A 12,575-nucleotide genomic window follows, 5' to 3' on the forward strand; every position below is an offset into this window, starting at 1 on the left:
AAAGATGCTTCTGTTATCCTGGATGTGGTGTGTGACTCAAATCTACTTTCTGACAAAAAAACTCCATTGTATAACTATTCTTTGGAATATTTCCTGAAAATACATTGTTAAGATCCTGCCAGAGGCAGGAATATAAGATTTCATATGAATGCTGATTATTTTTTAGACCCTAATCATCTTATTTTTATTGAATCTTCTAGAAGTACTGAAATAGAAATTAAAAAGAATTCATTTGAAAATTAGAAGCCAGATTAGCTACAGCCTAAGAATAAATAATAAAGAACTGGGAAATAACTCTTCATTTCATTGAATTTCAGAAAAAAATTTATTTGCAGTCCAAATCTAGTGCCTAATATAGAACCTCAAAAAACAAACAAACAACAAAAAAAAAAAAAAACCATGCAAATGACATGGGGAATACAGCAGTAGAGTCTGGCAGATAATGAAAACAAGTGTCTGTTCTAATCTCAGCCCTTTCAGTTAAAGAAGAAACTGTCTGACAATCACTTGGAAGTTATCTGGTAGCTGTGTAAAACCAGCCACTAGGAGGCAAGAAAACCAGGGCCATGCATTGATTAGTATTTAAATGGTCCCAGACATTTTTGCACATTTGGTAATTTTCTCTGCCATTAATTTCTCCACCTGTTCATGGGTATGATATGTGGCCACTTGGAGTTCATCACCATGCTGGTGAAGCAGTTTTAGTGGTGTTGGAAGTCCCACAAAATTGCAATCTGGGGGCAGAGAAAACCCTGGCTGCCTCTGTGACTTTGGATATTTGTCCATTATATTTGCAGATTTCCAGCTGCCCTGTGTAGGAGTGACTGGACTTCTGTAGGCACACAGTGTGTGGTGACTGGGAGTGGGGCTGGCCCAGCCTCATCCCCAGTGGGCACAGCTGTGAGCAGCAGGTGAGCAGCACTGACAGCAAGGAGCCATGGAGTGCCCAGGGGCACTGAGCAACCACCAAAGGGAGCAGAGGGCACACAGGTGCAGTGCATCAACAGGAGGGGATAAAAGGCTGGGCTGAAGAGCAAGAAGGACAGTTTGCAGCCTTCTGAAGTGATAGGGTGTTACTCTGTGTGGGCAGTTGCCTGAAGCCTTCTGATGAGGTAAGGTGTTTCTCTGTGTGGGTTGAAGCTTTCTGAAATTGTACAGTGGCACTCTGTGTGTGGTGGCCATCTCAACTGTGACATGTGCTGTGGTATATGCTGTGATAGACTTCTATTGGAACAAAGTGCTGGGAAGAAGATCCCCTCATACACTTTAGATTTAATGTAACTTTTTTCAAAATAAGGAATTGAACTGTTGAATGGGCTGGAATTTAGTGTGCCAAAAACTGCCTTATGTAGACCCAACTATAAGCAAGTCATGTGAGATGCCAAGGCAGCTTGCAATGGTGGTGTGCTAATCAACCCTCTCACCCGTTGTTCATGAGGAAGGTTGTAGCTTCTTGAAGTGGGTGAAATAAAATATTTAAATATATCTGAAAAGAGGGAGAGAGTCAGAAGAGCCAGGGCCTTCTGACCACTGAGTTCTTCTGAAGTAGAAGCTACATTATGAAGAAACTTCTTCTTGAAGTGTTCTTAAGATCATTGTTATTTAAAATAAGCTGAAGAAATATTTAAAAAAAGTTTTGCTTTGGGTTCATAAGAAACAATGTGCTATTAGGCTATATTTAACAATAATTTGTATATCCTTATGTCAATCCTTAGTGCTTGTAATTTATAAAACCAGCAATTTTTGGAGAATTTAGAACTCAGAAGAAGTTTTAAATTTTATGTACTAATCCTTCCTTGCCCCCATGATATTATTTAAATGGAGAAAGGCACCTGAAAACAGGCTGGTTTTGTTTTCTGTTAAATATCAGAGTAATTTGTTATACTCTAGTTAGAAGCAATGAATGCACTCAAAGGTCTTTCCAACAGTAAAGGATTCTATGGTTCCATGAAAAAAAAAAAAACAACAAAACAGCTTTTGTCAGGACTTCTTATTTTATTATCTTGGAAATGACCAAGGTTATTTTCTTTGGAAATGGCAGCAAAAGAGAACATAAATTAATATCACTTTAACTTATTTTCAATACAGAAAATTAAGAGATTGAAAGAGTAGCTTAAGTTACTCTTACCCTCTGAAGCTATATAAGCTTGGAAGCATAGAAAAAAAATGTTGTTTGCAAAGATATTTCACTGTTCCATATGTGCTCAGAGATAGGATTTGTAGACATTCAGTGGAATTCATTTCTGTTATGCATGTTTTATTTATTTTACTTTTTGGTGTAGATCCATAAACAAATTTAGCAGTAACTATTTAGGGATGTTGCATGTCCCTAAAATGGGATGTGTTTGAAATCTGGGACAGGCATGTGTTGTGTTGAGAACAGTAAATTTCTTGTAAAAATCCACCTATTAGGGCATTTTCTCCTCTTGAGGTACATATCTAATTTTCATGAATGTTAATGTGGTTTATAGAACTGCAAAGGAAATGTGCCCCAGACTATATGTTGTATATAAGATATTAACATCCCATAGGGCGTTTGTATTCTCCTTTGTGTGCTATGGAACCCAGAGATGCACAAAAGACCAGCTTAACTCTGACATTTTGTTTGTTGTATTTGGCAAAATTGCCTTTGAGTGTAATTAGCTCCTGACAAACCTGTTCCTGTCCCATTTTGGCAGTGGTCTGGATATTTATTGATACATGTACATGTGAGCAAATTTAGTTGCCTAAATATGGACTGACAGCTGAAAGAAAGCTTTGGCTTTCCCGATGGCTCACGCTGGGTTAAATGGGGATTAGTAGTTATTTTAGCTGTTGAAATTTCACTTTTTTATTCCCATGACTTCAGCCTTGTTTTGCTTGAATACTAAAATTATTTCAGAATATTAATCCAGTGCCTTTGATCCTTTATTCAGTAGCCACAACTCAAACAGTTCGGCTTGAATTTAAGATCTATTCCAAAATGTGAAGGAAGCATTTTACCTGTGGATAATGAGATCTGACAGTACCTGAGCTGCAGAAGGAGATGAAATCACTATCTATAGAAAATAATATTTTTTCTACATATTCAGGTTAAATGTGTGCACATCCTGGTAGCTGAAACATCTGTTTCTGGCTTGTTGTTCCTCTTGGCTGCTTCTCAATTGGATTTCCTCAAGCAGGTCCAAAGCTTGTCACCTTAGCCAGGGTCTGTTAACTATCACCACTGGCCCCACATTAAGTAGGAGGTTCAGGGCTAAGCTAATAACTCTCCTGCCTTTCTGACTGATCACAGTGATTCTCCCTGTGGCTACTTATCATGCTATGCTCCTATGGGAGGGTTATCTTCTTTGTCTCTTCTTCAGCTGGGAATTATTTTTGTTTTCTTCACTCCTAAGTTTTCAGGTGCTAATTCTGAGAGCCTTGTCACTTTCTGAAGCAGCTGTTTGATTTCAATCCATTATTTCTGCCTTACCAGTTTCCTGCTCTCTCACATATGTAAATTTTGCTGCTTTCCTTTTCTCTGGCTGTAAATGTAGCTGCTAATTTTTAAAGCAGAAGTTGTAACTAGACACGAGGCAGAATGGATGCAATAGAAACATGAACCTAGTGCTAGTTTGTGTGAGCCTTGAATCAGTTTTGTGTTGTCACAGGTGAAGTGATTTTCCTGATTTTTGCTTTAGTGTACAGTGCTGTGTAACCCTTGACCGTGTCCTGTGTAGCTCATGAGGCTGTACCTGCCATGAGCTTTGTAAAAGAGCTCAGGATTGCTGAGTGAGAGAGAAGAACCCACAGAACTGCTGATTTATGGTCATTGGCTACCTCAGTGCCTCATGTAAAGCGTTAGCCAAGTCTATTGAATTGTTTCAGCTGCCTTTAAGGGGCATTGAGTAAGGCCCAGAATGACTATGAGGGTATTCAGTGGAGGCTTTTTGCTTGTTGAGAATTTGAAAAAAGATGGTGGTAGTGCAGGCAAATCCATGTGTCTTCCCTGGAAATCCTTCTGTGGAATTACAGAGCTTGTTGTCCTATGATTGGAAAGAAAAAAAAAAGGCCAAAAAAAGAAGGTTAATCATATTTGGAAAGTGTATCAACACTTTGAGAACATATACAGTTAAAACTAGGTTAATTTAATTCTCACACTGGGGTCTGGTGTGCTGGTTTGGCTTTTAAGTTCTCCCTGTCTTGGGTATGATGCTTTGTGTCACCTGTATTAGCTGTTCACTTGATAAATGGAAAAGACACTGGTGTAAAGTGTTTGACAGAATTTGTGTTTCAGGGAAAATTCAAATTGTGTGGAGAAAAAAATTGGCAAAGAGAAACAATATTGTTATCTCTCCTGTATTTAGGTCTGGAAAAAAGCTTTCTGGGTCATGAATAATACTGTGGAGAAGTGAAATGTTGTTTTGCTTTACTGAGTGAAACTAGTCTGTCATCCAGTTCAGCTTGGGTTTTTGTCTGCATGTGAAGAGATCAACACAAGGGCAACCCTGTGTCTTGTGAATGGTAGCTTTTCAAATTGAAAACAAGGGTGAACTCTGCATAACTCTCAGACACTTGTTTCTCAGCTTTTATTTTACTGTGCTATGGTTAGCTTGGGATTAGTCAGATCAGTCACAAAATTTGGTATAAGCAGGGCATAAAAAAATAGCCCCTCAGTGAACAGCTAGTTTTTCATCCTAACAGAATCTGCTTGCTTTCACTTTATCATGCCAATAATTGTGAAGGCTGAGTTATTCGGCACTCTTGAAAAATTTTAATGATTTAAAATAAGATTTCTCCAAATCTATTAAGCAGCAGCTGTATTTTCAGTCCATGATGCAGTACTGCAAACTCTTAGATCTCCTTTAAAGGTAATGAAATGAAGGGAAATTGGCAATGGCAGCAGATGAGAAATGGAATCTGAACTGAGATGCAGCCTAAAGAGGAGTGATCCCCAAATTGTTCATGAGCTAAGTCTTATAAGGTTGCATAGCATCTGTCAGAAATAGCTGTAAAGTGAACACAGGAGAACAGCAATGACAAAGAACATTGAGAGACTGAAACATGAAGGAAATAATGGCAAAATTAATAAGGAGAGATGACTGGGAGAAGATTACAGGAAGAGGTAGGGATGTCTGGGGAACATGACAAAATATAGATTAAAAATCAGAAAGCAATTGAACACCCAAACCTCTGTGTGATTGTGCATTCCAGACAAGCACGGCAGACAGCAGGATAAGAGAATAAGGACTGCCATCACAAAAGTTCTCTTGCCAGTTAATAAACTCTTATAAAATTTCTTCCTTTAATTTCTTGCTTACCTATGGGTAGTCATTTAATTGTTTCTTACTGTCCTCTAGTCATAGTGTCCTTCTGAATCTCATATTTTCTGGTCCATCCTCCTTTTTCCATTTTTAATTTATTGTTCTATTTTTCCTAAAATATCTGAAACTCTCTTCTTTAAACACTATATTTGGGTCACAAGTGGTGTGAAAATCTTGCATTGAAAGGGCTACTCAAAGAAAATTCTTGCCAGAATTTTTTTCAATTTTTGTTCATTAAATATTTACAATGTTATATAAATATAAAACATTACTAGCCAAGCTCTGACTATAACTTACTCTAAGTCTCATTCCTAGCTGATTAAATTAGGACAGTGATCTACATGGTCAGCTCAGCTGAGCAGTGCCAGAGAGGAGATTTATTATTTCAATCACTAAAACTTGCTGGGGAGTTTAGTGAACCTCCCACCCAGTGTAATAGCCGTGTTATGGTTGAAGTTGTGTGTGGTTTATTCTCTTCAGAAAGTCTAAACTAGGCCACTTGAACAAAATGGTGAAACTGTGAAGTCTGTGTTTCATTTTTTAAAATTTGCAATATCAGAATAAATTTAATAGGAATAGATAGGGCATTACAAATACTAATGAAAAGTAAACAAAAAATATTTGTCCTTCTGTGATAGTAGTCTGTGTAGTCACTTAAGCACACAGAATACTAAGAAATATTGCTCAGAATGAAATACTGCTTTCTAAAACATACTTTAATTAATTCTGCAAATATCAAAAATATGACTCTGACCATGTAGAGGAAAGCAAAGAAGGGAATAAAGAGAGGGAAAAGACGACAGAAAAGTTATTAATAGATCTGTAATGATCGGAAGTTTATTCTAGGGTTGAGGTAAAACTTAATGGTTCATAAATGGCAAATTCATTATATTTTTAATACTCAGGTTATATTAACACTATATAACATCTTTATGGTACCATTAGTACCACTTAATCCTAAACTAAGTTTGGAAATAAACATTTCCAAATCTTTTTTTTCATGGAAAAATTGGCCAAATAAATAATTTTTGCAATAAATATTACCTGATTAGTGCATGGCTCCTTCAATCATAAACAGACTTATAAATGTTTTATGCCAACTCTTGCACGGTATTCTTAAATGTTAACAAATAAATTTATTTTAAAGGCCATATCAAGGTGAAAACACCAGGGCCTTTGGCAGCAGGACAATACATCACAGAGCCATTTCTCATTCAGTTACAGTAATGGCAAAGGATATGTTAAGACATAAAATGTGATATGGTTTGTTAAATATTCATTTATAATTTGCATTCATTATTAAATCATGTGTTAGAACTAATCTTTAATCTCAAAAATACATAATGTGTCATGAAGGCTATTTGAAAGCATAACAATAAATATTTTATGCTTTTTATGTTGCTTTTTAAAGGTTGACTAGAACACACCAAAATGCTTGTCATTAATGTAATTTAATTATTCCAAGGAGATTTGGTTTACAGTGATGTTGATTTCAATAATTTATTTCAACCTTTAGGTCAATATAAAATAAATACCTGTTTGGGAGATGGGCTATTGTATGATTAATGACAACTGAGCTCCCCAGCCCACCATACAAGGCCGTAGTTCATTGTCTGAAGCCTTGCGGTGCAATGCGGTAGCTCTAAGAGCTTGATTTTCCTGAGCTCCTGAGCAGTTTGCTTGGTGATCACAGTGCAGCTGCTTCACTGCTTGTGACTGCTGGAGATCTCCTTTATATGACACAATAGCTTAAACACTCATTCTGTTGGGAGCTGCACTGTCTGCAGTGTCCTGTTTCTGGAGATCCATGGAACTGCCATTCCGTTTCCAGTTCATACCCTGCCTGTACGAGAGGGGCGAGGGTGGCGGAGAAGTGATTTGTATTATAGGAGACTAGGAGCTACTCAATGAACCATGTAAAAACAGTTCATTAAAATGTTGATGTGCTTGGCTGGTTAATGCAAAGAGAGCTTTATTGCTGTCTTATAAAACCTTAGTAACTTCAGGTTGGAGTCAGATCGATGCATCTGTAGTAATTCAGACAAATACCCAGTTTAGGTTAAGAACCACAAAAAAAAAAAGGCAAGAAGCAATAATCTTACTACCAAACTAAAACCCACTTGAGTATTTATCCTGTACAACCGAAGAACATCCATACTTAGTAAAAGATTTTTGGACAGATTTTGTGTCAAGATTCCTCTGGATCTTTTCAACTCTTACATGACTGTTAGGTGGTAGCTGAAGTGTTTGGGCATTTGCTAATTTTGCAGCACTTGTGCCAAGGCTCCAGGAATACTTGGGATTTTCTTAAAGTACATATTGTGTCCTGTGTGTCCCCTTTATACCACACCTTATATATGGCTCTGGAAGAATTCTGGTTACCCCATTTTTGGAGACTGCTACAAAGCAAAAAGAAGTTAAGCCTCTAAATTATACTTCTCATTTAAATATTGACTTGACACATGAGTAAGTGCTTATTTGAAAATAACTACATCAGTGAAATGGCCTTGTTTTTAGTTTGTCCTGAACAAAGTGTGATTGCTCTAATTAGATGCTATGGGATTAACATTAGCAAAAGTAAATCCACAGTCAAATAAAGTTTCCTGGTTCTTGTCAGAGGCAGTGGCAGAAAAAACTAAAGTTGTTCACACCAGTTTAGCAGGCAATGAGCAAAGACTCTGCAAGGAGAATGTGCCACCCTGGAGATTGTCCAAAAGCAAAAGAGCTGGCCTGCCCAGGAACCCGTAGGATAGTGGGCGGAGCTCTCTCAGAAGCCGTGCTGGGCTAAGAACTTACAATGAATTGGGTGGTGATTAATAAAGTAATGAAGCCAACTTCCCTCCCTGAAAAGCAACGCCCTCATTGAACAGTAGGGAATCTTCTCTTACTACTCACATTCTTCTGAGAACTGCTAAGAGAGGAAAGGAATCTCTTTAAAAGATGCAGAGTCAGAGCAAACCCCTGACTCCTAATCAGCCACATCCTCTCCCTATCCTTCTGGAGAATATGGACCATCAATTTCCCCATAAGATGAAGGGGAGGCAAAGCAGTAGTTTAGCATCCTATGCATTATCTCTCTTTTTATGATTACAAATAGAGCACTTATGTTCACTGACCCATATCTCATACCAGAGATCAGTAGCCAGGTCCAGATTTAGGTTATTGTTCCAGCATGGGATTAGGCCATGTGATCAGAATCAAATTTATCTAATATGATCACTTGATTGTAACATTTCTTACTGGGGCTGTATGTATGCACAGCTGAAACTTGAAGATGTAAAGCAAATGCTCTTAAGGCCCAAAAGAACAGTTGTCAGTGCTTTCACAAAGAGCTTCAGAAAGGTTGAGGAGACACTCTCTATTGGGTTAATTAAGCTGTCCTTTTGCTTGCAAGTTTAAAAGGGAAAAGTGAGTTTGCTCCCCATGTGGCTTTCCCAAACTCTTTCAGCTGTAGCTCTAAGCTTAAATGACCCTCAGTCCTGCATCATATCAACTTGATGTATGTAATTGATTGCTAAACATTTTTTGCAGCTTGTTAAATGGTAAGGCTAAAAAAAGTCATATGTGAATGTTGATTAAAGTGCTTTTGTAGAGAAGGGTCAGAGATATTAACAAATTTAAAAGAAAGTGTGAGCTCTGCTGTGCTATGGTACTTCTAACCTGCACGCTTTATTTCGCATAATTGATCCCACATGTTTACTCTAAGGACATTTTTGTCAGGTTTCAAACTGCAAGTGTTAGAATGCATTTAGAGTAGGGTGCACTTCAGTAAGGACACTATGCAGAATGCTCAGCAATGTAGATTGTTGGTATTATAATGGCCATGGTTATAAAAGGAATAATTACAGTAGCTTGTAATTGTGTGGTGAGGTAAGAGGAAAAAATATCAAGGTGTAAAACATCAGAGTAACAGTAAATCTGAAATGGATGAAGACAGGCATTCAAATTATAATTCTCAGCAATTTTGTTTTCATTATAATTTGTGGGGTTTTTTTTAAATAACTGACATAAAACATAACAGGGTTTTCAGGGGTTTTCAGCTGGGCAAAAAATGGAATCTGTCACGAAATCTTTGTAGCTTCTTTTATTGAGAAAGGTATGATGCTGTTACACAAACAGACTGGAAAACATTCTGGCTGTACATTCAGCAGGTTTTTGCAATGACTGGGTATCTACAAGAGAACAAATGGTTTATAAATTTGTTAAAAGGCAAAGAATAACTCCCCAGTCCTTGTCTGGGAAACAATGCCTCAGAAGTTTAAAAAGCACAACTTTTTAATACTGATGTGATTTTCTATATTTTTTTTCTTTGAATTATTAGCACTTTTAAAGAAAAGATAAAACTTGGCCAGCCAAGTTAATTATCAATAAAATTCACAGGATTAGAAGAAGAGTTTGGTCATTACTATTTCTTTCTAGCTATCCCAGTTAATGCTAGTCACAAAACCCCATCCACTATGAGTTGTAGACAGACACATCTGACAGTGAATATAAACTCAGAGTTTTGTGTTTATTTTGTTGAGTAACTAATGCATAAAAGTAAGTTCTAGTTTGCACTGCTCCAAGCAGGATTTGAAACATTCATTTGGGGGTGCACATTTCAGTGTTTGTTGTACAGAACTTCTTAACTGTCCCCTTCATTTCCATGGTTTGTCCTTTTTTCCTAAAAAGACTAAAAGTAGAAGCTTTATTATATCGAATACTCTAAAAATAGATTGAAACATCATTTATTTTGTGGAATGTGGTAGTTCAATAGTTAATTTCGAAAAAAATGTTCTATATTTGTATCTATGCTATTGAAAATTGGGCAGAATATTTGTCTGGATGATAAAGAGTAGCAGGGGTTTGATATTTTTAAGTCATAACATTATTTTAATTGGTAATAGCATCTGCAAATTATATGTACTACTAATAAGAACAAGACTCAACTGAAGTGATTTATTTTAAAAATTACTCAAGAAGTTATATTTCACTTCTGAGATTTTAGATTAATTTATTTTTCATGTAATCTAAAACTATAAGTGTTAGTAAGATGACCCTAATGTTATTTCAGTTTCTCCATTTACCCATAAATAGGAACAATGCTCTCAATGCTGTCAGTTTTATTTTTAAATGCTTAAAGATAAGACAAAATGGGTTCACTTAAAACAAACTCAATCTTTATTAGGGTGTTACTTCTAAAAGGTTTTGAGTGTGTCACAACTTTTTAGCTGCATAGGACAGTATGAATTAGCTAAAATTAACTTAGAATCAAAACCAGACAAAAGCTACTCACAATAAATCCTGTTGTAGAGGTAAAATGTTTGGGAAAGTGACAAGAGGAAAGGAGAAAGGAATATCTCTCTTAACATGGTCTGTTTTTTTTTTTTAATTCTGCAGAATATTATCAATAAGACCTTTTTTTTTAAACTGCATAGTGTCTTGTTTATACATAATTATCTACGTGCCTGATTTTTTTTTTAACTGCACAATATCTTGTTTATGCATAATTATCTATGTGCCTGACATTAACCTGAAAGCTTTGTAACCCAGACAATATGTTTCTGGAGTAAGTTTCATTTAAGACAGCAGAACAACAGTGAAGTTAGAAACATGTTTGTGTCTTTTTTTTTCATGACTAGCCCATGTCTATTCTCTATGAAATTGATGTCAAAAAAGTATTATATATTTTCAGTGGGAAATAGAAGGCTGCCCTCTACTATCCTTGTCAGGACGTCGTATCCCTTTAATCATACTTTTCATTTCAGTACATTGAAATTTCCGTTACCAAGGACAACATCATAAATAAAAGTGTTTGTGAAATTTTTACCTGCAGCTTCCTAACTTTGTGCATTAAGCATGAGACCAGCAGAGAGGTGGTCAAATGTGAAAATTTATAATCATTTATTACGTACGGCTGAAGCGAGAAGGGAATAAAAGCGTGAAGGCATACATCTATAAACTGGAGCAGAAAAGCTTAAATGAAAAGTAAAGTGAATTTCTGTGTCTTGTCATAAAGTAATGAGAAGCTAGAGCTTTATTCATAGCAACCCAAGATGCATTTACTCTCAATCTAGCTTTAGCAGTAAATGCTTCCCTGATGTATTGCTTCGGACTTACAAAGAAATATTTGTGCTCTACATAATAGTATAGTTAGGAGAATTACTGCATGGCTGAGGAGATTCTATAAAGGTTTATAGCTGGTGCTGTTACTGTAATTTAATCACAATGTAGCTAATGTAGTACTTTAATATCACACGTTACTTTTTTATTTACCATTTATTAGTAGCTGACAGTCAATCATCACCACATCATAAACAAATCACGCAGGATTCTGGAGGAACCCTGAAGTTCCAGAACAGATGCACTGTAGCTCTCACATGTGCTCCATAACAAACTAGCCATCAAATTATTTTTTAATGGAGTAATCATGTAAGTCAGGGTTCTTGTTTTCATTCAGTTCATCAGCCAAAGAAAATGGTTTTTGCTGTGAATACAAATAGTGTTGCACATTGTGCATACATGTTTGAGTTAGCGCTCCTCTGCAAGGAATACAAGAGAATGTCTTCAAAAACATGAAGATTCAGGTAAAAGACACTGTGTACATACTGATGGATGCATTTATACAGACTAAGAATTGTGCTCTCTTGCTTTTAGCCACCTTTTTGTTAGGTTAGCTCTGATTTGTAAATGGAGAAAGTAAATGTAACAGAGTCCACCAAGTGCTCTTGAGGCATTGAAATCACAAAAAAATGTTACAGTAAGAAGGATTTTTTTAATCTTAAGAATGATAATTTTATTGCCCTTCTTAGATGCATTGTAGCATCAGTTTATCCCAGATTTGAATTCATGATCAGGTTTTAGTACAGAATCACAATATTTCTCTGAAGTCACTTATGTTAGCAAAATTGAATGCTGATTGGAAGTCTGAAAGTACTGCCCCTTTGGACTGAAACTTGAGCTTCTCTCAAGATCCTAAAGATCTTTTAATTGCAAACAAAATCTTTGTTTTCCAGTCCTCTCCAGCTGTGGGGGGATGACTGGTAACCAACATCAGACTGCCATGCTGATTAATGTGTAGCAGTAATAAGCCCCTCAGAGATGTGTGCTTGTGGGCTATTGGTGCATGTCCTGGGTGTGCTGCAAAGGAACAGCCTGAACACCAAGGGCCTTCCATCACTTGAAAGGCTTTCCAAAAAGTCTAGTAATGCACACCCTGGCATGCCTTATTGCTACTAGAATATGTCTAATTCAAATTTCATGGAATTTACCCTTTGGTGAAAATTATTCCTACAAGAAAAATGTAAAATA

This window comes from Serinus canaria, chromosome 8 (genome assembly GCF_022539315.1).
Source record: "Serinus canaria isolate serCan28SL12 chromosome 8, serCan2020, whole genome shotgun sequence".
NCBI classification, from domain to species: Eukaryota; Metazoa; Chordata; class Aves; order Passeriformes; family Fringillidae; genus Serinus; species Serinus canaria.